Here is a 26,526-nt window from a genome sequence, read left to right as displayed (position 1 = left end):
TTTTTTCTTTTCTGAATAACAGTCTATTGCTCAACAAATAATATCTGAAAGTGTTTGCTAGATCTGAAGGTTGAAACGTTGGCCAACGAGCCTCCGTAAGTAAAACAAGATCCGATTAAGTATATAACCTACATGAAAATCAGGTTTAGAATAGCACTGCCTGAAAATAATACGACAACGGTGACGATGGAATAAACAGGAACTTGAACTGTATATTGCGAAACGGATGGACCGTGTGCTGCAAAAAAGTACCATAATATATAATTTTCTCTTATCAATACAGTTGCATGTACATATGAAATGGTTTAAGGAAGGAGTCTTTTCTGGTTTTCGACTTGTCAAACGTAAATTTGATTAATTGTTCATTAAATCAAGATGAAAGGAAATTAAAATAGTATATTTTTCTTTCTTTTTTACCACATACAACTTGGCATAGAAAAATGTAATCAATGTTTAGAATGGAACAAGGACTATATTTTTGGCGTAATATTGGCGTAGGAAAATATCACATGTTGCGCAATTCAGAATTGCTGCAGATTATATATATATATCCTGTTTTAGCATTTTTAAAACAATAACAATAATGTTGGATTTTTTTTTTACTAATGTGAACTAATAATATGATACTTGGGTTTCAGAATATGTTTTTAAAATATGATTTGCCTATCAAATAACATTTTTATAAGCTTTTTAAAGCGCCCAATCTATACATTGATTTTTGTGAAAAAATCACTAAAATCAGTTTTTCTCTCTTATGAAACGGTCAATATATTAGCTTTTCTGTCAATTTATATCTTTATATAAAGTCTTCATAATACATAAAAATTAGAAATATTTTATTATTGGAAGCATAAAAAAAATAATCAAAATTTCGTCAAAATTTAAGAAAATTAGAGGAAATGCGGGCTATGCAATATCAATTTTAGTATAAATATTTATTCCAATATAGTAGTATAAGCTGATAGACACTCTCATGGTCTATGATTTCATTGAAGATTTGAAACTTCAAATCTTAAACAAATGTCTACAGAACTATAAAGAGCTACACTTTTTTTTATCACTCTTTACGTTGAGGAAAAAGGTAGTGACCTTGACCTGACCTTTATCCGAAAACAAAAAGGTCAAATTTAATTAAACTGATAGAATCATTAAGTAATATGATCCGTTTGACTGTGTCAAAATTTCATGTATTTCTTATTATAAGAAGTATGTTTGATAATGAAAAGACTCCTTCCTTAACGATATTTCCTATTTTTTGTTCGTCTTATTCAAATTGTTTTTGTGTATTTGTTTGTTAATTTGCAATTTTTTTTATTGACATTTTAAGATTAAATTGTTTTTACTGATTAGTTCCTGGCTAAGTTACGAGGAACTAGTACACATATTTTAGAATTCAATATTGGGTTATGTTATATATTACACGTATTATGTATACATGTTTTTTTTTAACCATATGTAATGTTTATTTCTTTTCGGTTGTTCGTATCGATAACAAATTTCTCGTTCTTAACCAATATTTGAAATACTCTTGTAAAATTAATGATAACCTTACGGTGTTTTAGATAACTGCCCTGAATGCTTTTTAAAATACATTGTGAATTCATTTTTTTTTATCATTATCAATCACAAAAGTAAACAAATATACAAAAACTTCAAAAACTTCAATTATTAGCGTACAGACATCTTGTATAATTCCTTAATTTTTTATATTAATGCTACAAATAAATGAATAAGTTTTCAGTGAGAAGACATTTAAAAGTATCTAACTGGTTGTCTTAGAATATGTATATTAATACATGTTTATATATATATAAATATTTATACATAAAAATATCTACATTATGTATATATTTGAAAAATAAAAAGAAGGGAAATTTTACGTTACATTGTTTTCATCACACTCTTTTATATTTTAAAATCTATTACATATTTTGTTGGATTTTTCTTAATTATTTTAGTAATTTCGAGCTAGCAAACTTTAATCAACGCAATGATGTTACATTTTGATTTGATTTCATATGAACAAAACTAAAACAAATTGAGCAAATGGATTAACTTTCCGAGTTGGAATATAGTTATTACATTCTATATTACATGTATGCTGTTAAATAATCATACCATTATACGTTGGCCGTGCAACCGTTGTCTTGTTCTTAAATTCATCTCTTGCTGAATAAAAAAATGAAATACGCTAATAACATTTACAGGTAGATATTCATAGTTTCTCACATGGTTTGGAGATAAAATGTCACGCATGCGCAAGGGATACTGAATAATTTAACATAAATTAAATTTATGAAATGGACGTACATTCAACACAAATGTCTCCTTGAAAGCCGGAAGCACATCCACGAGGACACTGACCGGTCACGTGGTTACATTTTTCTCCATACAGGTAGAGACAATGTCCACATGTCCTAGAGCAATTAGGACCATACGTGTTGCTGTTGCAAACTGACATTACATGTAAAAAAAAATTGTAATTTCAAGCCTCGTTTACTAACTTCAAACAGAAGGCGCATGGGGAACATCGCTAACCTGAGCAACATTAAGCATGATAAAATCCAATGTGGCCCCAACCTACTCCTCAGAATTTTGATTTTTACGAATTTGAATCCACACTATCTGAAGTTGCTTTCACTTAAGTTACAGCTGTTCTAGGCAAATAGTTTTTTTTTTTGAAGATTTTAAGATTTTTCTTCAGATATTCCTACGTAGAAATTTGCCCCTTTGTGACCCCATCCTACCCCCGGGTATCATGATTTGAAGAAACTTGAATCTACACAACCTGACAATGCTTCCACACAAGTAACAGCTTTCCTGGTTGATTAGTTTCTGAGAAGAAGATTTTGAAAGACTGTTCACTATATACTCCTATGTAAAAATTTGACCCCCTATTGTGGCCCATTCATACCCCCAGGAGTCATGATTTTCACAACTTTGAATCTACAATAACTGAGAATGCTTCCACACACGTAACAGCTTCCGTGGCTGATTGGTTTCTGAGAAGAAGGTTTTCAAACATTTTCTCTATATATTCCTATGTAAAATCCGACCCCCCCCCCCCCCACCCCGTTGTTGCCCCACCCTACCCCTGGGGGTCATGCTTTTCACAATTTTGAATCTACCCTTCCTGAGGATAAGTTTCAACTTTTCTGGCTAAATGGTTCTTGAGAGGAAGATTTTTAAAGATTTACTCTATACATACCTATGTAAAATTCGACAACCCATTGTGGCCCAACCCTACCCCCATGGGTAATGATTTTCACAACTTTGAATCTACACTATCTGAGGATGCCTTCACACAATTTCAGTTTTCCTGGCAAAATGGTTCTTGATAAGAAGATTTTTAAAGATTTACTTGATATATTCCTATGTAAAATTCGACCCCTCATTGTGGTTCCACCCTACCCCCAAGGGTCATGCTTTTCACAACCTTGACATTACTCTACCTGAGGATGCTCCCACACAAGTTTCAGCTTTTTGGCAAAAAGGTTCCTGAGGAGGAGATTTTTTAAGATTTCTTAAAAAAATTCAATAATTCCTAAATATCTCCCCTTGTTAAAGGTTGTGGTACTTAATTTTTACTTCGAATCTCCTTTGCCCAAGGGTGCGTTGTGCCAAGTTTGGTTGGAATTAGCCTAGCAGTTCTGGAGAAGATGTTGAAAGTGTGAAAAGTTTACGACAGACGGTCGGACGGACGGACTGACAGACGGAAGGACGGACGGACGGACAACCGGACGGACGGACGACAGACAAAATATGATCAGAAAAGCTCACTTGAGCTCTCAGCTCAGGTGAGCTAACCATCCAAGCTTTATCGGACACAATATCTCATTGTATCATTTCTGGAATCATTGACAAAAATTTGAAACTCTTATGACTTAAAAAATGACAATATCACATCGTATCATATTTTATTTACAAGGCTTCGAAGGCTTACATGAACCATTATCATTAAAAAAATGTAGTGTTTACCTTTGTTACACATAGATCCTCTATATCCCGGAACACAGCTAATGCAGGTCCCATCCACAATGTCACAATCTCCATTCTCACAGTTTTCTGGGCAGAGTGTGGAACAGTTCTCTCCGTAATACCCTTCTTTCAGACAACCTATAAAAAACAAAAACAAAACAAATAACTCAAGGTATTAGACCGACTTAATGGTTATATTTTTTGATTTTCATACTAAAATCTGAAGATTCCTAAATATTAATGGTCTTAATAGTACAATTATTATATTTATTATCTTATATTATATTTCATTATATTATATTATATAATTTTCATTACATCATGATGATATATAATATGTTAACGTTTAGATTTTTTTAAAGGAGTTAAAACTTTGTGTGTTTTATCTGAACTAAATTTTAAGCATCTCCTAGTTGGAATAAATGGAGCTGGAATATTGTTATTACATTTTATATTACATGAATGCTGTTAAATAATCATACCAGTATACGTTGGCCATGCAACCGTTGTCTTGTTCTTAAATTCATCTCTTGCTGAATAAAAAAATGAAATACGCTAATAACATTTACAGGTAGATATTCATAGTTTCTCACATGGTTTGGAGATAAAATGTTACGCATGCACAAAGGATACTGAATAAGTTAACATGAATTGAATTTATGAAATGAACGTACATTCAACGCAAAGGTCTCCTTGAAAGCCGGAAGCACATCCGCGAGGACACTGACCGGTCACGTGGTTACATTGTTCTCCGTACAGGTAGACACAATGTCCACATGTCCTAGAGCAATTAGGACCATACGTGTTGTTGTTGCAAACTGACATCACATGTAAAAAAATGGAATTTCAAACTTCGTTTAGTAACTTCAAACAAAAAGCTCATGGGCCACATTGCTCAGCTGAGCAACAATAGTCATGATAAAATCCGCTTCATGGATTCATAATAAAAATATGTGGACAATGTGGAATGTTATATGTAGATCCTGTGTACATAAAAGTCCACCCCAACCCCCATATTCTTGTGTTTATGATCCAGTCCCAGATGATTTTATAGTCGCATAATGCTGAGCATTGCAGTTCTCAAAAAGATCCTAAACAATTGTTTATAAACGGGATATAAACCTACAACACACTCTGAACCCCTTGTGAGGCCCAAGAATCGTCCAGGGGCTAAAGTCTAAACAATTTTAAAGAATCAGCAATATGTCAAAATGCTTGCATATCAGTAAAACCATACATGATAACATTTCAGTTTTTGTGAATAAATAAAATGCTTTCCTTTGTACAACTAGATCCCCAATGTGGCCCCAACCTACTCCTCAAAATTTTGATTTTTATGAATTTGATTCCACACTATCTGAAGTTGCTTTCGCTTAAGTTACAGCTGTTTTAGGCAAATGTTGTTTTTAGAAGATTTTAAGATTTTTGTACAAATATTCCTAAGTGAAAATTTACCCGCACCCCCCCCCCCCCACCCCCGTTGTGGCAGCATCCTACTCCCGGGGATCATGATTTGATTAACCTTGAATTTACACAACCTAACAATGCTTCCACACAAGTAACAGCTTTCCTGGTTGATTAGTTTCTGAGAAGAGGATTTTAAAAGACTGTTCACTATATACTCCTATGTAAAAATTTGACCCCCTATTTTGGCCCCATCATACCCCCAGGAGTCATGATTTTCACAACTTTGAATCTACAATAACTGAGAATGCTTCCACATAAGTTTCAGCTTTCGTGGCTGATTGGTTTCTGAAAGAAAGGTTTTCAAATATGTTCTCTATATATTCCTATGTAAAATCCGACCCCCACCTTTATTGTTGCCCCACCCTACCCCCGGGGGTCATGATTTTCACAATTTTGATTCTACCCTACCTGAGGATGCATCCACATAAGTTTCAGTTTTTCTGACCAAATGGTTCTTGAGAAGAAGATTTTTAAACAATTACTCTTATAATTCTATGTGAAATTTGACACCCCTATTGTGGCCCCACCCTACCCCCAGGGGTCGTGATTTACACAATTTTGAATCTACACTTTCCGAGAATGCTTCCAAACAAGTTTCAGCTTTTCTGGCCAAATGGTTCTTGATAAGAAGATTTTTAAAGATTCACTCTATATATTCCTATGTAAAATTCGACCCCCCCCCCCCCCCATTGTGGCCCCATCCTATCCCCATGGGTCATGCATTTCACAACCTTGAATTTACATTACCTGAGGATGCTCCCACACAAGTTTCAGCTTTTCTGGCCAAATGGTTCTTGAGAAGGAGATTTTTTTAAGATTTCTTAAAAAATTTCAATAATTCCTAACTATCTCCCCTTGTAAAATGGTGTGGTTCTTAATTTTTACTTTGAATCTCCTTTGCCCAAGGGTGCATTGTGCCAAGTTTGGTTGAAATAAGCCTAGCGGTTCTGGAGAAGATGTTGAAAATGTGAAAAGTTTACGACGGACGGACGGAAGGACTGACAGACGGACGGAAGGACGACAGACAAAATGTGATCAGAATGGCTCACTTGAGCTTTCAGCCCAGGTAAGCTAACCATCCGAGCTTTATCGGACTAAATATCTCATAGTATCATTTCTGGAATCATTGACACAAATTTGAAACTGGATAAAATTAAAGAGACAGTGATGAAACAAATATATACAGTTCTTATCATTTAAAAAAATGACAATATCACATCGTATCATATTTTATTTACAAGGATTCGAAGGCTTATATGAACCTTTATCATTAAAAAAAATGTAGTGTTTACCTTTGTTACACATAGATCCTCTATATCCCGGAACACATGTAATGCAGGTCCCATCCACAATGTCACAATCTCCATTCTCACAGTTTTCTGGACAGGGTGTGGAGCAGTTCTCTCCGTAATATCCTACTTTAAGACAACCTATAAAAAACAAAAAAACAAAAACAAATAACTCAAGGTATTAAACCGACTTAATGGTTATATTTTTTGATTGTCATACTAAAATCTGAAGATTCCTAAATATAAATGGTCTTAATAGTACAATTATTATATTCTATTATATTATATTATATTTCATTATATTATATTATACAATTTTCATTATATCATGATGATATATAATATGTTAACGTTTAGATTTTTTTAAAGGAGTTAAAACTTTATGTGTTTTATCTGAACTAAATTTTAAGCATCTCCTAGTTGGAATAAATGGAGCTGGAATATTGTAATTACATTTTGTATTACATGAATGCTGTTAAATAATCATACCAGTATACGTTGGCCATGCAACCGTTGTCTTGTTCTGAAATTCATCTCTTGCTGAATAAAAAAATGAAATACGCTAATAACATTTACAGGTAGATATTCATAGTTTTTCACATGGTTTGGAGATAAAATGTTACGCATGCGCAAAGGATACTGAATAAGTTAACATGAATTGAATTTATGAAATGAACGTACATTCAACGCAAAGGTCTCCTTGAAAGCCGGAAGCACATCCACGAGGACACTGACCCGTCACGTGGTTACATTTTTCTCCGTACAGGTAGACACAATGTCCACATGTCCTAGAGCAATTAGGACCATACGTGTTGTTGTTGCAAACTGACATCACATGTAAAACAAGTGCAATTTCAAACTTCGTTTAGTAACTTCAAACAAAAGGCTCATGGGCCATATCGCTCACCTGAGCAACAATAGTCATGATAAAATCTGCTTATTGGATTCATAATAAAAATATGTGGACAATGTGGAATGTTACATGTAGATCCTGTGTAAATAAAAGTCCACACCCCACCCCCATATTCTTGTGTTTATGATCCAGTCCCAGATGATTTTATAGTCATATAATGTTGAGCATTGCAGTTCTCAAAAAGATCCTAGACAATTGTTTATAAACGGGATATAAACCTACAACACACTCTGAACCCCTTGTGAGGCCCAAGAATCGTCCAGGGGCTAAAGTCTCAACAATTTTAAAGAATCAGCAATATGTCAAAATGCTTGCATATCAGTAAAACCATACATGATAACATTTCAGTTTTTGTGAATAAATAAAATGCTTTCCTTTGGACAACTAGATCCCGAATGTGGCCCCAACTTACTCCTCAAAATTTTGATTTTTATGAATTTGATTCCACACTATCTGAAGTTGCTTTCACTTAAGTTACAGCTGTTCTAGGCAAATGTTGTTTTTAGAAGATTTTAAGATTTTTCTACAGATATTCCTAAGTGAAAATTTATCCGCACCCCCCCCACCCCCGTTGTGGCCGCATCCTACTCCCGGGGATCATGATTTGATTAACCTTGAATTTACACAACCTAACAATGCTTCCACACAAGTAACAGCTTTCCTGGTTGATTAATTTCTGAGAAGAAGATTTTAAAAGACTGTTCACTATATACTCCTATGTAAAAATTTGACCCCCTAGTGTGGCCCCATCATACCCCCAGGAATCATGATTTTCACAACTTTGAATCTACAATAACTGAGAATGCTTCCACATAAGTTTCAGCTTTCGTGGCTGATTGGTTTCTGAGAAGAAGGTTTTCAAATATGTTCTCTATATATTCCTATGTAAAATCCGACCCCCACCTTTATTGTTGCCCCACCCTACCCCCGGGGGTCATGATTTTCACAATTTTGATTCTACCCTACCTGAGGATGCTTCCACACAAGTTTCAGTTTTTCTGACCAAATGGTTCTTGAGAAGAAGATTTTTAAATAATTACTCTTATATTTCTATGTGAAATTTGACACCCCTGTTGTGGCCCCACCCTACCCCTGGGGGTCGTGATTTACACAATTTTGAATCTACACTTCCCGAGAATGCTTCCAAACAAGTTTCAGCTTTTCTGGCAAAACGGTTCTTGATTAGAAGATTTTTAAAGATTTACTCTATATATTCCTATGTAAAATTCGACCCCCCCCCCCATTGTGGCCCCATCCTACCCCCATGGGTCATGCTTTTCACAACCTTGAATTTACACTACCTGAGGATGCTCCCACACAAGTTTCAGCTTTTCTGGCCAAATGGTTCTTGAGAAGGAAATTTTTTTTAAGATTTCTTAAAAAAATTCAATAATTCCTAACTATCCCCCCTTGTAAAAGGGTGGGGTTCTTAATTTTTACTTTGAATCTCCTTTGCCCAAGGGTGCATTGTGCCAAGTTTGGTTGAAATAAGCCTAGCGGTTCTGGAGAAGATGTTGAAAACGTGAAAAGTTTACGACGGACGGACGGAAGGACTGACAGACGGACGGACGGACGGACGGACGACAGAAAAAATGTGATCAGAATAGCTCACTTGAGCTTTCAGCTCAGGTGAGCTAACCATCCGAGCTTTATCGGACACAATATCTCATAGTATCATTACTGGAATCATTGACACAAATTTGAAACTGGATGAACATTAAAGAGACAGTGATGAAACAAATATATACAGTTCTTATCACTTAAAAAAAATGACAATATCACATCGTATCATATTTTATTTACAAGGATTCGAAGGCTTACATGAACCTTTTTCATTAATAAAAATGTAGTGTTTACCTTTGTTACACATAAATCCTCTATATCCCGGAACACAGCTAATGCAGGTCCCATCCACAATGTCACAATCTCCATTCTCACAGTTTTCTGGGCAAGGTGTGGAGCAGTTCTCTCCGTAATACCCTACTTTCAGACAACCTATAAAAAAAAACAAAAACAAACAAATAACTCAAGGTATTAGACCGACTTAATGGTTATATTTTTTGATTGTCAATACTAAAATCTGAAGATTCCTAAATATAAATGGTCTTAATAGTACAATTATTATATTATATTATATTATATTATATTTCATTATATTATATTATATAATTTTCATTATATCATGATGATATATAATATGTTAACGTTTAGATTTTTTTAAAGGAGTTAAAACTTTGTGTGTTTTATCTGAACTAAATTTTAAGCATCTCCTAGTTGGAATAAATGGAGCTGCAATATTGTTATTACATTTTATATTACATGAATGCTGTTAAATAATCATACCAGTATACGTTGGCCATGCAACCGTTGTCTTGTTCTGATATTCATCTCTTGCTGAATAAAAAAATGAAATACGCTAATAACATTTACAGGTAGATATTCATAGTTTTTCACATGGTTTGGAGATAAAATGTTACGCATGCGCAAAGGATACTGAATAAGTTAACATGAATTGAATTTATGAAATGAACGTACATTCAACGCAAAGGTCTCCTTGAAAGCCGGAAGCACATCCACGAGGACACTGGCCCGTCACGTGGTTACATTTTTCTCCGTACAGGTAGACACAATGTCCACATGTCCTAGAGCAATTAGGACCATACGTGTTGTTGTTGCAAACTGACATCACATGTAAAAAAAATGCAATTTCAAACTTCGTTTAGTAACTTCAAACAAAAGGCTCATGGGCCACATCGCTCACCTGAGCAACAACAGACATGATAAAATCCGCTTAATGGATTCATAATAAAAATATGTGGACAATGTGGAATGTTACATGTAGATCCTGTGTAAATAAATGTCCACCACACCCCCATATTCTTGTGTTTATGATCCAGTCGCAGATGATTTTATAGTCATATAATGTTGAGCATTGCAGTTCTCAAAAAGATCCTAAACAATTGTTTATAAACGGGATATAAACCTACAACACACTCTGAACCCCTTGTGAGGCCCAAGAATCGTCCAGGGGCTAAAGTCTAAACAATTTTAAAGAATCAGCAATGCTTGCATATAAGTAAATCCATACATGATAACGTTTCAGTTTTCGTGAATAAATAAAATGCTTTCCTTTGTACAACTAGATCCCCAATGTGGCCCCAACTTACTCCTCAAAATTTTGATTTTTATGAATTTGATTCCACACTATCTGAAGTGTCTTTCACTTAAGTTACAGCTTTTCTAGGAAAATGTTTTTTTAAGAAGATTTTAAGATTTTTCTACAGATATTCCTACGTGAAAATTTACCCGTCCCCCCCCCCCGTTGTGGCCGCATCCTACTCCCGTGGATCATGATTTGATTAACCTTGAATTTACACAACCTAACAATGCTTCCACACAAGTAACAGCTTTCCTGATTGATTAGTTTCTGAGAAGAAGATTTTAAAAGACTGTTCACTATATACTCCTATGTAAAAATTTGACCCCCTATTGTGGCCCCATCATACCCCCAGGAGTCATGATTTTCACAACTTTGAATCTACAATAACTGAGAATGCTTCCACATAAGTTTCAGCTTTCGTGGCTGATTGGTTTCTGAGAAGAAGGTTTTCAAATATGTTCTCTATATATTCCTTAGTAAAATCCGACCCACACCTCCATTGTTGCCCCACCCTACCCCCAGGGGTCATGATTTTCACAATTTTGATTCTACACTACCCGAGAATAATCTCCCCTTGTAAAAGGGTGTGGTTCTTAATTTTTACTTTGAATCTCCTTTGCCCAAGGGTGCATTGTGCCAAGTTTGGTTGAAATAAGCCTAGCGGTTCTGGAGCAGATGTTGAAAATGTGAAAAGTTTACGACGGACGGACGGAAGGACTGACAGACGGACGGATGGACGACAGACAAAATGTGATCAGAATAGCTCACTTGAGCTTTCAGCTCAGGTGAGCTAACCATCCGAGCTTTATCGGACACAATATCTCATAGTATCATTTCTGGAATCATTGACACAAATTTGAAACTGGATAACATTAAAGAGACAGTGATGAAACAAATATATACAGTTCTTATCATTTAAAAAAATGACAATATCACATCGTATCATATTTTATTTAAAAGGATTCGAAGGCTTATATGAACCTTTATCATTAAAAAAAATGTAGTGTTTACCTTTGTTACACATAGATCCTCTATATCCCGGAACACATGTAATGCAGGTCCCATCCACAATGTCACAATTTCCATTCTCACAGTTTTCTGGACAGGGTGTGGAGCAGTTCTCTCCGTAATATCCTACTTTAAGACAACCTATAAAAAACAAAAAAAAAAAAACAAATAACTCAAGGTATTAGACCGACTTAATGGTTATATTTTTTGATTGTCATATCTGAAGATTCCTAAATATAAATGGTCTTAATAGTACAATTATTATATTATATTATCTTATATTATATTTCATTATATTATATTATATAATTTTCATTATATCATGATGATATATAATATGTTAACGTTTAGATTTTTTTAAAGGAGTTAAAACTTTGTGTGTTTTATCTGAACTAAATTTTAAGCATCTCCTAGTTGGAATAAATGGAGCTGGAATATTGTTATTACATTTTATATTACATGAATGCTGTTAAATAATCATACCAGTATACGTTGGCCATGCAACCGTTGTCTTGTTCTGAAATTCATCTCTTGCTGAATAAAAAAATTTAATACGCTAATAACATTTACAGGTAGATATTCATAGTTTTTCACATGGTTTGGAGATAAAATGTTACGCATGCGCAAAGGATACTGAATAAGTTAACATGAATTGAATTTATGAAATGAACGTACATTCAACGCAAAGGTCTCCTTGAAAGCCGGAAGCACATCCACGAGGACATTGGCCCGTCACGTGGTTACATTTTTCTCCGTACAGGTAGACACAATGTCCACATGTCCTAGAGCAATTAGGACCATACGTGTTGTTGTTGCAAACTGACATCACATGTAAAAAAAATGCAATTTCAAACTTCGTTTAGTAACTTCAAACAAAAGGCTCATGGGCCACATCGCTCACCTGAGCAACAATAGTCATGATAAAATCTGCTTAATGGATTCATAAGAAAAATATGTAGACAATGTGGAATGTTACATGTAGATCCTGTGTAAATAAAAGTCCACACCCCACCCCCATATTCTTGTGTTTATGATCCAGTCCCAGATGATTTTATAGTCATATAATGTTGAGCATTGCAGTTCTCAAAAAGATCCTAAACAATTGTTTATAAAAGGGATATAAACCTACAACACACTCTGAACCCCTTGTGAGGCCCAAGAATTGTCCAGGGGCTAAAGTCTCAACAATTTTAAAGAATCAGCAATATGTCAAAATGCTTGCATATCAGTAAAACCATACATGATAACATTTCAGTTTTTGTGAATAAATAAAATGCTTACCTTTGTACAACTAGATCTCCAATGTGGCCCAAACCTACTCCTCAAAATTTTGATTTTCACGAATTTGAATCCACACTATCTGAAGTTGCTTTCACTTAAGTTACAGCTTTTCTAGGCAAATGATTTTTTTTAGAAGATTTTAAGATTTTTCTTCAGATATTCCTACGTGAAAATTTGCCCCCCCCCCCCCGTTGTGGCCGCATCCTACCCCCGGGGATCATGATTTGATTAATTTTGAATTTACACAACCTAATTATGCTTCCACACAAGTGACAGCTTTCCTGGTTAATTAGTTTCTGAGAAGACGATTTTAAAAGACTGTTCACTATATACTCCTATGTAAAAATTTGACCCCCTATTGTTGCCCCATCATACCCCCAGGAGTCATGATTTTCACAACTTTGATTCTACACTACCTGAGAATGCTTCAACATAAGTTTATTCTTTCCTAACCAAATGGTTCTTGAGAAGAAGATTTTTAAACAATTACTCTATATATTCCTATGTGAAATTCGACACCCCACCAACCCCCAGTGGTCATAATTTTCACAATTTGGAATCTACACTACCCGAGAATGCTTCCACACAAATTTCAGCTTTCCTGGCTAAATGGTTCTTGAGAGGAAGATTTTTAAAGATTTCTCAATATATACCTATGTAAAATTCGACCCCCATTGTGGCCCAACTTTCCCCCCGGGGGTAATGATTTTCCCAACATTAAATCTACACTATCTGAGGATTCTTCCACACAAGTTTCAGTTTTCCTTGCTAAATTGTTCTTGATTAGAAGATTTTTAAAGATTTACTCTATATATTCCTATGTAAAATTCGACCCCCCCCCCGATTGTGGCCCCACCCTACCCCATTGGGTCATGCTTTTCGCAACCTTGAATTTGTACTACCTGAGGATGCTTCCATACAAGTTTCAACTTTTCTGGCCAAATGGTTCTTGAGAAGGAGATTTTTTTAAGATTTCTCAAAAATTTTCAATAATTCCTAATAATCTCCCCTTGTAAAAGGGTGTGGTTCTTAATTTTTACTTGGAATCTCCTTTGCCCAGGGGTGCATTGTGCCAAGTTTGGTTGAAATTGGCCAAGCGGTTCTGGAGAAGATGTTGAAAATGTGAAAAGTTTACGGACGGACGGACAGACGGACGGACGGACGACAGACAAAATGTGATCAGAATAGCTCACTTGAGCTTTCAGCTCAGGTGAGCTAAAAAGTCCGAGCTTTATCGGACACAATATCTCATAGTATCATTTCTGGAATCATTGACAAAAATTTGAAACTGGATGAACGTTAAGGAGACAGTGATGAAACAAATATATACAGTTTTTATCACTTAAAAAAATTACAATATCACATCGAATCATATTTTATTTACAGGGTCAGATTGCGATAATTTATCAAATAATGCTCAAAGTTTATGAGATATAGCTTTAAGTGAGTAGATTTTAAATAGATGTTGGCTAATCAGAATTTCATCTAATTTCCTTAAATCAGCTTTTCTATGTTTTTGTTTATTTTACTATAAAATTTAAATTTCTAACTTTTTCCTCATATATTTGGAATTCTTATTTTTTTTAAAAAAAAAAAATACACGTCGTGTAAAATCTAAATAAGGAAAGAAAATTCAATAGAGAGGTTTAGTGAAAAAAAATATATGCAAAAGGAGACCGCTTTGCGTATTCAGGCGAACAGGTTCTTGCGAGCAATCTTCAAAACTCCCTATACTTGTGACACACGTTTTGGTGAGTGCTCGCGATTACCCACTCTGCTGAACAGGCATCAGAATCATAGAAAATGGATCAAAATGTTTAAGCTACATACAGGCATACATTCCATCTGGCCTATATTTCATGATCTATGTTCTTCAATGCATGTGTATATTCAATATGTTTCATTCAATTTAATTCATTTTTTAAACATAAGTATTAATAGCCATTAAAATACTTCATATATTAGCATACTTTTCTATTTGGCTTTTAAATCGGTTTACTCAATGTACAAAAGATTAACATAATTTGAAATTTAGTAAGAATATAAAATAAGTCTATATATAAAATTGTATCTACAAGCGTCATGTGTATGTTCATTCTACATAAGCCTGAATGTACTATTTCATTGTTACCAGTTTTGCATTGTCTCCCGTTATACCCGTCCTCACATCCACTTGGACAAGTACCATTTTTGTAGTCACATTGTTCTTTTTCGTAGCAAGCGCCACAGACTTTACTGCAATTCATCCCATATTTGCCTTCACATGCTGTTAAAATCAATGCAAAAAAAGCTTTTATCAAAACAATTTCAAACAAACAGTGATGAAATCGTTATAATATTTGTAATTATTCCCGAGATGATTCATAAGAAGTTTTGAAGTGAAATTGAACAAGGAAAAAGATATTTATGCATATGCTGGCTTGTCTATGCCATAAACACATCGAAGGCTTACATGAACCTTTATCAGTTAAAAAAATGTAGCGTTTACCTTTGTTACACATAGATCCTCTATATCCCGGAACACAGCTAATGCAGGTCCCATCCACAATGTCACAATCTCCATTCTCACAGTTTTCTGGGCAGGGTGTGGAGCAGTTCTCTCCGTAATACCCTAATTTCAGACAACCTAGGAAAAAAACCGAAACATATAACTCAACATATTAGACCGACTTAATGGTTATATTTTTTGATTGTCATACTAAAAACTGATGATTCCTAAATATAATTGGTCTTAATAGTACAATTATTATATTATATTATATTATTATATTATATTATATTATATTATATTATATTATATTATATTATATTATATTATATTATATTATATTATATTTCATTATATTTCATTATATTATATTATTTTTATTACATCATGATAATATATAATATGTTAACGTTAAGATTTTTCTAAAGGAGTTAAAACTTTGTGTGTTTTATCTGAACTAAATTTTAAGCATTTCCTAGTTGGAATGAAATGATACTTTCTCTGTGCATGTACTTCAACAGTATGACAATGAACGTGGACGAGGACATTTCATCAGAACATTTTTAAACATATGTCATTGATTTTAATACACAATTTTAGACAATCAAAATGTTTTTTAAAGAAATTGAAGTTGTCAACGAATTACCTATTCTATCTTCTTACAAATTTCAGGTACAATTTTTTAGCTATAAAGAAAAGACAACTTCCATATTTAAACTTTGAAAGTTAATGACCGCTTATATCTTTATACAAAGATCTGTTCATGGTTAGTACAACAACCATCTTAAACTCTTATGGTTGGTTGTTAACGATGATTTTATACAGTACTGCTATCGTGAAAGTTGACAAAACTATCCTATCCTATCCTATTTCCTGTATCCTGCCTCCGATGCTGCAAATAAGCTCTATCCTATCCTATCCTATCCTATCCTATCCAATACCTTCAAAATATAGAAATTCAAGTTAAATGAAACGAAATTTAAGAGTCAAATGATTTTATCAATTCATGTAGTACTCAAATTGAATAATTAAATCTTAAAACCGAATATTCTTCGAGCGAGATAACTTACTTACCTGTGCTACGGTAAAATTAAATCGTATGCGGGATAGACACAATAACGTAAACAAACAGGTAAGTGATTCGATTTTTTATCTTATCGTATTTATGCATAAAAAACAGATAAATAACTTCGATGCACTTATTTAGGAACTGTTTAGTCACATTTTTTTTTATCAAATTATTTTGTTATCACATATAACTGAGCGTAATTATCATTATTCGAGTGATTCGTTCGGCGATAAATGCAAACACGATCTGGAAATAATTATTTCGTTTAGGAAGTTTATATCGGTTATAGTTAAACCACTCGGAGTTATTTTTAAGCATTTATAGCTAGCTAACATTTATTAATTCGATATATCTAGGTTAATATCGGACAGAAATATGCGTCCCAGTTATTGGGCATCGAAGAAATTATATGAAACGTGAAGCAGTTTCTGTTTCTTGTTTACATGTTTATTTTTTAAAATGCCGAATTGGTCGTTTATGAATTCAAGCTTTTATTACTTTGCATACTTAAACGGAAGTTAATACAGAAGTCTATTTCTGACGTTGTCAAATGTTGCATCGAATTCTCGCAGTAACTCCGTACTTGCGTGCGAATTGACAAAGATGTAGCGCCGACATGTTAGCGCGCATCAATGTTATGCACCGCGTTCTTGATAAAATAATTATTCTTCAGGTAGTCCTATACTCGGCACTAAATGGGCTCAATCATTAAAAGCTTAGCTTTAATTGATAAATATACATTCTAGCAATACATATACAAAAGAAAATATGCATGTTTACATGCTAGTTTGTTTGTTATCACCTCTCAGACGGGTGTACCCCCTTGCGAAAATTATTGACAATTATGAAATTTGCCAGACGTCCGTTTTTCCTAAAAATAATTACCAATTTTGGGAAAATTAGATCTGAACATACCAAATGGAGTATAAATATTTATTTAAGCTAAATCTCATCAATAATTTTGCGCAAATGTTTGTAAGTAAGTACGCTTTATGGACCTGATGTATCAAAATAGAATACAAAAAATGCAATGCTTGTATCGCGTTTGGTAATTTTTTAACTATTTTATGAACTCAAACTTAAATTCATGGTGTTTATTCTATAGATTGACATCTTAGAGAAAAGATTTGATAAAAAAATTATATGTTGACGGATTACTTTTTACGCTAAAAACTCTAAACCAAGTAAACCCTGGCGAAAAAATCCGTAAAAATCACATTTTGCCACAGTTTTCTGCCTAGATCTGTCAACAATGTTAGATATCATTTAAACATTAATTAATTGACGATAGATTAAATTCAAAACAGCTTCTGTCTCTAAATGTAAACCAGTTTTAGTAAAAGAAAAATAAAATTTCCGGGGGGGGGGGGGGGTGGCATCAAAACAAAGAAGATATAAGCATGCCTGAGATCCTGGTTAATCAGAAACTTCGTTTTTCATTTTACTTTAACAGAATCGAGTTTCTCAACATTAATCATTTCTATCTCTCATAGAATACATCTATTACCGTTCTAATTGCTGATTATTGCCATTGTTTACAACAGCGATGTAGAGTAAAATCAATACTGGGTATCTAAAACGCTTTGTAAAAGTCGAACCAATATTGTAAAATCCGTATTATGACGTAGTGCAATACTCGGACTACTTTAAATAGTTTAACTTGTAAAACGTATTTAATTGACATTAAAAATACATTGTTAAGCCAATTTTCGTTTCGCAAAATAACTCTAAAATTTATACTCGAATCCGATTGGCTACAGGATGCAGGATAGGATAGGATAGAATATAACTTTTATATTTCTATCATGTATCGTGCATCCTGCATTCTATCCTTGTCAACTTTCAGGATAGCAGCACTGTATAACGATGATTTTACGAAGTTCAAATAAAATCAAAATCCATGTTTCAAAATAATAATAAACATGTCGTAAAATAGGGTCTGTTACAGAGTAAAAGAAAAGCTAACAATTATTCTTAAAAACGAATTCATTCGAAAAATTTCCAAAGATTCACACAATGCAACACTAGCTTTGACACTTCTCAAAAAGTTCACGCTCCATATAACTATGCAATAAAAACCTTTAAGGTGCACCTTTTAAAAAATTTTAAATCTGCTTTGTATTTTTCCGTGTGATTCTTTAAATCTTACCATAAACTTCAACCTCACACAGTTCGTTAAAGGCGTAAGTGGAATATCCAGCAGGGAAGGGACGATGAGTTCTGTTGTTGTAGTAAATGACATATCTCCCGTGCATAAGGCATGTTACACTGATAGGGTTTGGTATTGTGGCTCTGGTATAGTTGTTGTCCTTGAAACACAGTTTCCAGTCCTTTCTGTGGGTGGTGTTCGATACGTAGATTGAAAATCCCAAAAATCTACTCGTAAGGTAGTTGTTTTCATCTGTTAGGTCATGACAAAGAACTTACTTTTAGTGTAGTATAGTTACATGTCTAGTATATTTGTGTAAGGTTGTCTTTCAAAAAATACAAACTCAAGACTCTGAATTCAAGAAGTGTTTGTGGACGTGTAAACACGAATTGAAAAAAACAACTTTCTTTGTCTTTTGATCTTTTACTTTATCATTATTTATGTCTAAAAAACTACCAAGGGAAAAGATATGTTATAATAACCAGTTGTCATATAATGATACAAGTGTTATAAAAGAGTACCGGTTTCATCACATTAATTTTTTCTTACCACCATGCAACCATTTCTATGGAAGCATTTTGAAAAATTGTAAAACTGTATTGTTCAAAGTAAAGATAGTACACTATCTGAAGTAGTGTGACATTTTAATTGTTCAAACTACGGTCGACTTATGTAAATCCCTCAATCGTATGGTTACAATACGTGGGTTATAAACGAACGCATTTTTACACATTATGAATATCAATATTTTTTTCGCTATCATTTGTAAGCATCATATAATTGCTGTATAGATAGCACAGGTACATTTTATTGACAATAAGTCGGATGTATATTTCCGTTCATCTGACTTGAGCTGGAGATAAATAGCGTGACGTCAGAATGCATTAAATGTGACTTCACAATGCATCAACGCTTAAATGGTATATCTTGAAAGTGTAATAACTTCTTGATTGGACATGGGAAACAAATCTATTTGGTTTACATAGGAAATAAATTCGTTATCCAGGTCTAATCATGGGTATACGTGGATTTACCCCGGGTTGTATTCAAAACACCCTTCGGCCTCAAGGTGTATGGAATGCAACCCGGAGTAAATTCCCGTACACCCTTGATTGTACCTAAATAACTAATAATGTGCAGGTCTGCAAAAGTTCTCTAAATAACATAACTATGCCATTAAGTTATATTTCAGTCACATTTTAGTTAACCAAATGACAACATAGTGTAGTACATGTATTCTGACTCAACAAAAAGATACGTTGAACATAAAAACTCACCAGATATATAATTTACAGTAAACAGGCTTTACTCTCTCAAAGAAAATCAATAAATACCCCAAGCGACATTTTCCGTCCTATATTGTATAAAAACGTGATGCAAGTTTCGAATTTCTCCCAGATCTACCCTCCATTCTGCTATTGATCTACTATTTGCTGATATCGCACACTGTCCTCCTCTGGCGGACAAATCTAACCGGCGTCTGTCAACAGCCAAGATTGCGTTCCATGGTGTGCCGTGATAGGGATAACGCTGCCAGGCAGGTCTAGTCCCAGCTATATTTTCTGTAGAATTTGTCAAAATTTGACAATCATAAATGTTATTTATATCCACAAATTCACGTTCTTGGTCCGTGTTTGAAGCACCCAAAAGATATAATTTTAAATGCGGTAAGAAAAGTGTCGATAACAATATCTTCAAAACAATTCATTGTACTAGAAAGCTTTCACTTCTCTTTAAAATATAAAACATGGGAAATGAATCGTCGGTGAATTTGTGAAATACGGAAATGAATATTGAAAAAGAACATATTTATAAATAGCTATTTTTTTTTACCAGGAAATACATTCCTGTTCAAGCAGTAGCAATTTCCGAAAACTGATAAAAACTTGTGAATATTAAAAAAGTTTATATTTCCCTGTACAAGCCAGTTACTATACTAAATAAAACCCAAAGTATTCATATACACACTTGCATGTTAAAAACAGTGCGCTTCCGTCTTTTTTAAATGTAAATTTAAACGTCGGACTTAGTCAGTATCAAATAATACTTCAGTTTATATATGTTTCCATATGAAAGGCAGCTGTATAACAATGGATTGCGTCATAACAATTACCATGCCAAGTTTTATCTCTATTTATGAATATTAGTGATATTCATTTCGTGTCAGTAAGTCAGCGTATCTCAAATGTATTAAATACATTGTTTTGAAATTGTGTTTGTAAAACGATTGTGCCTGTTAATCAACTGATTTTTTAAAAAAATAAGTCTATTTGCATTGTGTTTCGTCATATTCCTCATATTCTCAGATCAATGGAATTTCATTGTTATTCACTAAAAAAATGATATTTATTTAATGAGGGCCAAATAGTTCTGAAATTGGAGCACATTCAATGTCAAATGACAATTATTCACAATAGAAGATATGCGATCTATAATTAAAGAGCCTAGATTGAATGCACTTGGTACGTTCAATTTTTCAAAAACTCTAAGGTACGCTTTCAAAAAATTACCCTTCAGATCTACTTTAAAAAGTTAGATTTTTTTTAGCCATATAATATTCTTTGGAAAAGATACACACCATATAATTAAACTTTGAAATTTCACCCATTTTTAATATTTTTATAGAAAACTCTTTTTCGCAAGGAGATTAATAAATATCGCATAAAAATTGCGACAACGATCCAGTCCATTTAAAAAAAAGTAACAAACATCCTTTTTTTTAAAATTATTGTTGGAAACGTCACGCAATTCAAAAACTGTATGTTTTGAAAAGTGTCATTTATTAGAAATTTTGCTATATAAAAGATTAATGATTCCTACTTAATGATCCTTTCTTTAAAAGTAAACCATGTAAAACCATTTAGCATATTTTAATATATAGATGATTCACATATTTTTTAAAGTAGTACTATTTATTCATTACATATTGTACTGTTTTCTTTAGTTTTACATGTGGATATACGCTCGTGGGATTAGCGTACTGTTAAATGGCATACGTAATTACAACTCTCCAATAATTAACATCAAACTGTATTTTGTTCCCATTTTATTATAATTTTGCATGTGGTTTTTATATAAGCTTTCTTGGTTTTTTTTTTTGCAAATATAATTTGCATTTCTTTTATTTCTCTTACCTAAGAGATAGATTAATATAAGCCTTCTGGCTTGTTCCCCCAACTTATTGTAAACTTTGTCATTTATTTTTACCTGCTATGGATAAACTCAAAAACATTGTTTAAACTAAATATCACTGCATGAATATTGGTAGATATGTTAGTAGATGAATACTAAGAATAAATCTTTTTCAATTCATTTACCCACCATATGTATTCACAGTCCAAAAATGTTTGATGAATATGACTAGCCAAATCATATCATCCTACAATCGAAAAAAAGTATAAAGTATATTAAACTCATATCTCATTAGGCTAATGAATTGTAAAACACACCTTAAATGTAACTTGGCTTTGTATGGTTTAAATAAGGAATAAGGAATCATTATTTGAGTATTATGAGTTGATAATTTCGGTCGAGGCGTAATCAAATCCAATAAAGCCCGAAGGGCTTTATGATAGATTTGATCACGCCCCGACCGAAATTATCACTTCATAATATTGAAAGAATGATTCCTGATTACTTATAGTTATTTAATTTTAAGCCATCGTATGACTAAATATATAAATATAAATAAGCAAACCCCGCTGGCACCTCAATTTGGCGTCCTTTGTATTATGGGTAATATAGTACATAATCGATACGTAGTGTCATCAAAGGCAAAGACACTGGTAAATGTAAATATTGGCGTTTACCAGCTTAAAATTGATATGAATATCGTATATATACCGCTTTTAAAATCATCATATAAAAATTTAGTTTTGGTTGAATTTGTAATAATTAAAACTCGTACATGTACATATACCTTAGCGACATCAGCTTAGCTTGTAACTAAGTATGAAAGTTTTATATTATATACATGTAAAATGTAGTTACAAGGAATAAAACTACGTAAATAAATTCATAATATAAATTAAAATTCTGATCAGTGATTAAAATTTGTTTTTATTTTGAATTAAATCAAAGTTTTACCAGAAATGAATCTTACCAATGTCCCCATCAAGTTATGCAACCAAATGAACTCTTCAAAAAGAGAATATATTTTACATATATATCCGTGTACAAGGCTGTATCGATATCGTGATCATGGTCTTCTTCCTCCTGTACATAAGTTGTGTTTTGTAGTGGGTATTTTTGGCATGGTGTGTCATTTTGTGCATATATATTTAAGCGGTTATTTAGAGATGAAATTACCATAAATTACATTCGTTTATATTCTCTCAAAACTTCAAAAAGACACAAAAAGGACAGTTGTACATTATATTCACATTAACAAGTAATTTGGAAGCACGATGAATATTAAGACGAACATGCTATATTTTTTTCTGGTAAAAAAAAAAATATACAAAATGGTCATAATAATTCTCAAATTACGGAAGTTTAGGGCATTTGGATTTGCCTATTTTTCTTTGTTAAAATTGAACATAATTGTCGAACTGAAAATAATTTCAAAAAGATATAAAACGCTCTGTAGTTTCTTTACAAATAACATATGTTTATGTCATTTACCTTTTTTTTATCTATGTACGCGTGTACTTAGCTCGTTTGAAAGACTGTGATTAACTGTTCTAACTTAAAACAAATTCTAAACTTTCTTGGTATACATCCTAATATTGTTCAATCACATTTTAACTTCGTTATATAATAGTTCTCTATTTGAACCTTCACTGAAGTTATAAATATTAAAGATGATTCAGAAGGATTATTCCATGAATATTAGGTGTTCATAAAGTCAGGGATACAATCTTTATTACTTATTTAATGAAGAAATGATCATTTTGAAGTATAACTCGGTCATCAAATACGGTCGGGAGTGATCTAATCCCAAAAGGTTCCAATAATGATAGATTTGATAAAGCCCGTTTGTATTTCATCATCTCATAATATTCAGACTTAAGGATAAATTTTAATTTCTATTATTTTCATCATTTGTACGATTAAATATTGAAATACTTTGAAAAATGTATTGGACTATATATCACAAAATAGATTATCAAACACTATTACAGTGGTAATGTGAATACATTTATATAAGTGGTATTAAATATTTTATATTTGATATTCATATTACTGACATTTTTAAGTTATTTCCATTTCGCATAATTATGAAAAGCCTGCTTGCACCCCACAATATGTCATTTGCGAAAAGTATTGAACTATACGTTACAAATTGAAATCGTAGTGTTATCGCAAACAAATACACTAGAAGATGTGAATATTTGATACCATGAATCATTAGCAATAAACCTTTTTGTATCAACTTATGTTGGGGGGTTTGATTAACTAACGCTCGACAGGAGACGGTTGGATACGTTTTAGTTTCCTTGTGTTTCTGCACGAGTTATTATAAACAGGTTTAATTAAACAAAATGAAATCCGTTCAAATATGATGAGGAATTGTATTTTTCCACCATTTAGCAGATTTAATTCTATTTAAAATTACACAGAGTTATCACGTTTCACAGTTTGTTAATAATTCAGATATTAATAGCATCACTTTCAAACAAAAATTGGTTTTTAAAAAATAGCAAAGTTCATCGCCTCACTATCTTTAGAACAACTTTATAAAAGACTTACACACTGCACACTAACGAATATTTAAAAGGCTTCAATTATCTTTTCTTTGTAGTTACATGTACGCCACTAATGGTTATATAATATTTTTTTACTGCAACACGGAAACTGTTCGTATTATTGTGATCCTTTAACTTTCAAAAGTGGAGTAGCATGGGAAGTTAACATCTGAAGGACCTATAATAAAAGAAAATGTTTTATCTTTATATTGTATGCATATGCAGAAGCGAATTAGTCTTGGAATTACTACACTTACAACAAACGTTTGTCTTGTGGAACTGTAAAATGCGATGACTCAAGAGTATTGTCATAATTTGGTACACTTTAAACAACAAGCAAACAAATATTTATTACAGTCCTGTTGATCTTATATGTACAAAAGAATATTTCAAGGAGGGTTGCATGTTCAGTATAGGCTTTGGCAAGATAAAATATTGAAGGCAATGACAACACACCGTGTTAAAAATACCAAACCGCTGTAACGTAGATCATTAGAAGGCTGGATGATCAACAAATCATATCAACCTTAAATAATTTTATATCATTAATAGACGCACAATATGTTACATAGTAAAGGAACATTCTACAAATTTTAAGGTTTTAAAATTATGAATAGTTACTAATATCTTTTAAAAAAGCTCTTCATCTTCAGGGGATAAATATTGTTTAAAAATAACTGATCATGACTATCCACCCCCTCTTAAAACCATATTAAACTGCACTCTATTCACAATGTAGTGGAACGAGACTGGTATTATACATGGATTTCACTTTGTGTAACATTCGATTACCTGCTACTCAGTATTTCGATCAATCAACATATCAAACTCAACTGCTTTATCCATCTGTTTAAACTGAAAAAGGAATGAATAGCAATAATTCAATAAGAGCATTTAAGCACTTTACTACAAACAACCTATCTTTCATTTCAACGAATAAAAAAACGACAAACTGTAAACAGGGTTATTTCCGCTCCGTATCAATTTCGCCTAATAATTTTTTCAGCTATTTAATTATCTAATTTTTTTTCTCAGAAAACAATCTACAACAAACATTGTTTTGGTTATTCGAGTGTAAATTTTCGTCAAAAGGTCTTAGAGTTTCACATTTTGTGTTGTTTGTAGATATATCAGAGTAAAAAGCAATTTTAGAGATGTTTCGTCTAGACTACTTTATTTTTCTCCCATTCAACTGAATATCAGTATACCATAGAATAATACCATCAACATATCATTTAATTTAAACTTCTACCGATATAACACATATGTAAACAAAAACAAGACTTGAGCTTTGAAATGTTAGAAAGCATCAACGACACTCACAAATCTAAACCTTAAAAATAGAAAAATAAATTTCAAAAATTTGGAGCTTCAGATGCGTCAAAGTGACTTTAAGGATTACTGTAATTCATTTATTTGGTAGGAGATAAGCTAAAACTACAACTCATGTTAAGACTGATTAAATGAGAGTCTTGTATTAAACAAGGCATTCAAAAATGTTTTACATTTTTTATTTATAAATGAAAACATTTAATCAACAAGAAATAGACGTAACGTTTATGTGAAAACCCTGAAAAAAAATAAAAACAAATAAAAAACAAACAAAAACAATCATTAAGCAAAAGCAATAAACAAATAAAAAAGAACACAAAAATATCACACAAAATATATTACAAAAACAAAAGGCGAATATAGCATTCAAATTCTTTTAAAAAATGGGATGCTGTTTCTTTTTCAACATTTTAACATATCCCAGTATACCAATATGTTCATTTGGCCGTGTCAAGGGTAAGAGTAAGACATTTAAAAAAAAATATTTTGTCTTTCTAACAAATGATTCGAATTTTCACATAATATATATTTTTGAAAAAAACGTAGTTTTCATTCGGGTTCTATGCTAATGAAGTATATACATTAAAGTTTACTCTTTGGTCATCATGCTCGATTTCTTGGTAAGCAGAAAATCCGTTTTCTTGAATATAAATACTGTTCACAATAGTGTTCGGGTTTTCGACAGATTCGTCTACCATTTCTTCT

General features: G+C 32.7%; 1 pseudogene; it reads right to left on the bottom strand.

The window, feature by feature from the left end:
• Positions 1-26,526, bottom strand: part of LOC128174549 (multiple epidermal growth factor-like domains protein 11) — a 158,881-nt pseudogene that overhangs the window by 105,529 nt on the left and 26,826 nt on the right.

The sequence above is a fragment of the Crassostrea angulata genome, chromosome 2, assembly GCF_025612915.1.
Source record: "Crassostrea angulata isolate pt1a10 chromosome 2, ASM2561291v2, whole genome shotgun sequence".
In the NCBI taxonomy this organism is placed as follows: Eukaryota; Metazoa; Mollusca; class Bivalvia; order Ostreida; family Ostreidae; genus Magallana; species Magallana angulata.
The sequence above is the reverse complement of the archived record's forward strand: the minus strand, read 5'-3'. Positions and strand labels throughout refer to the sequence as shown.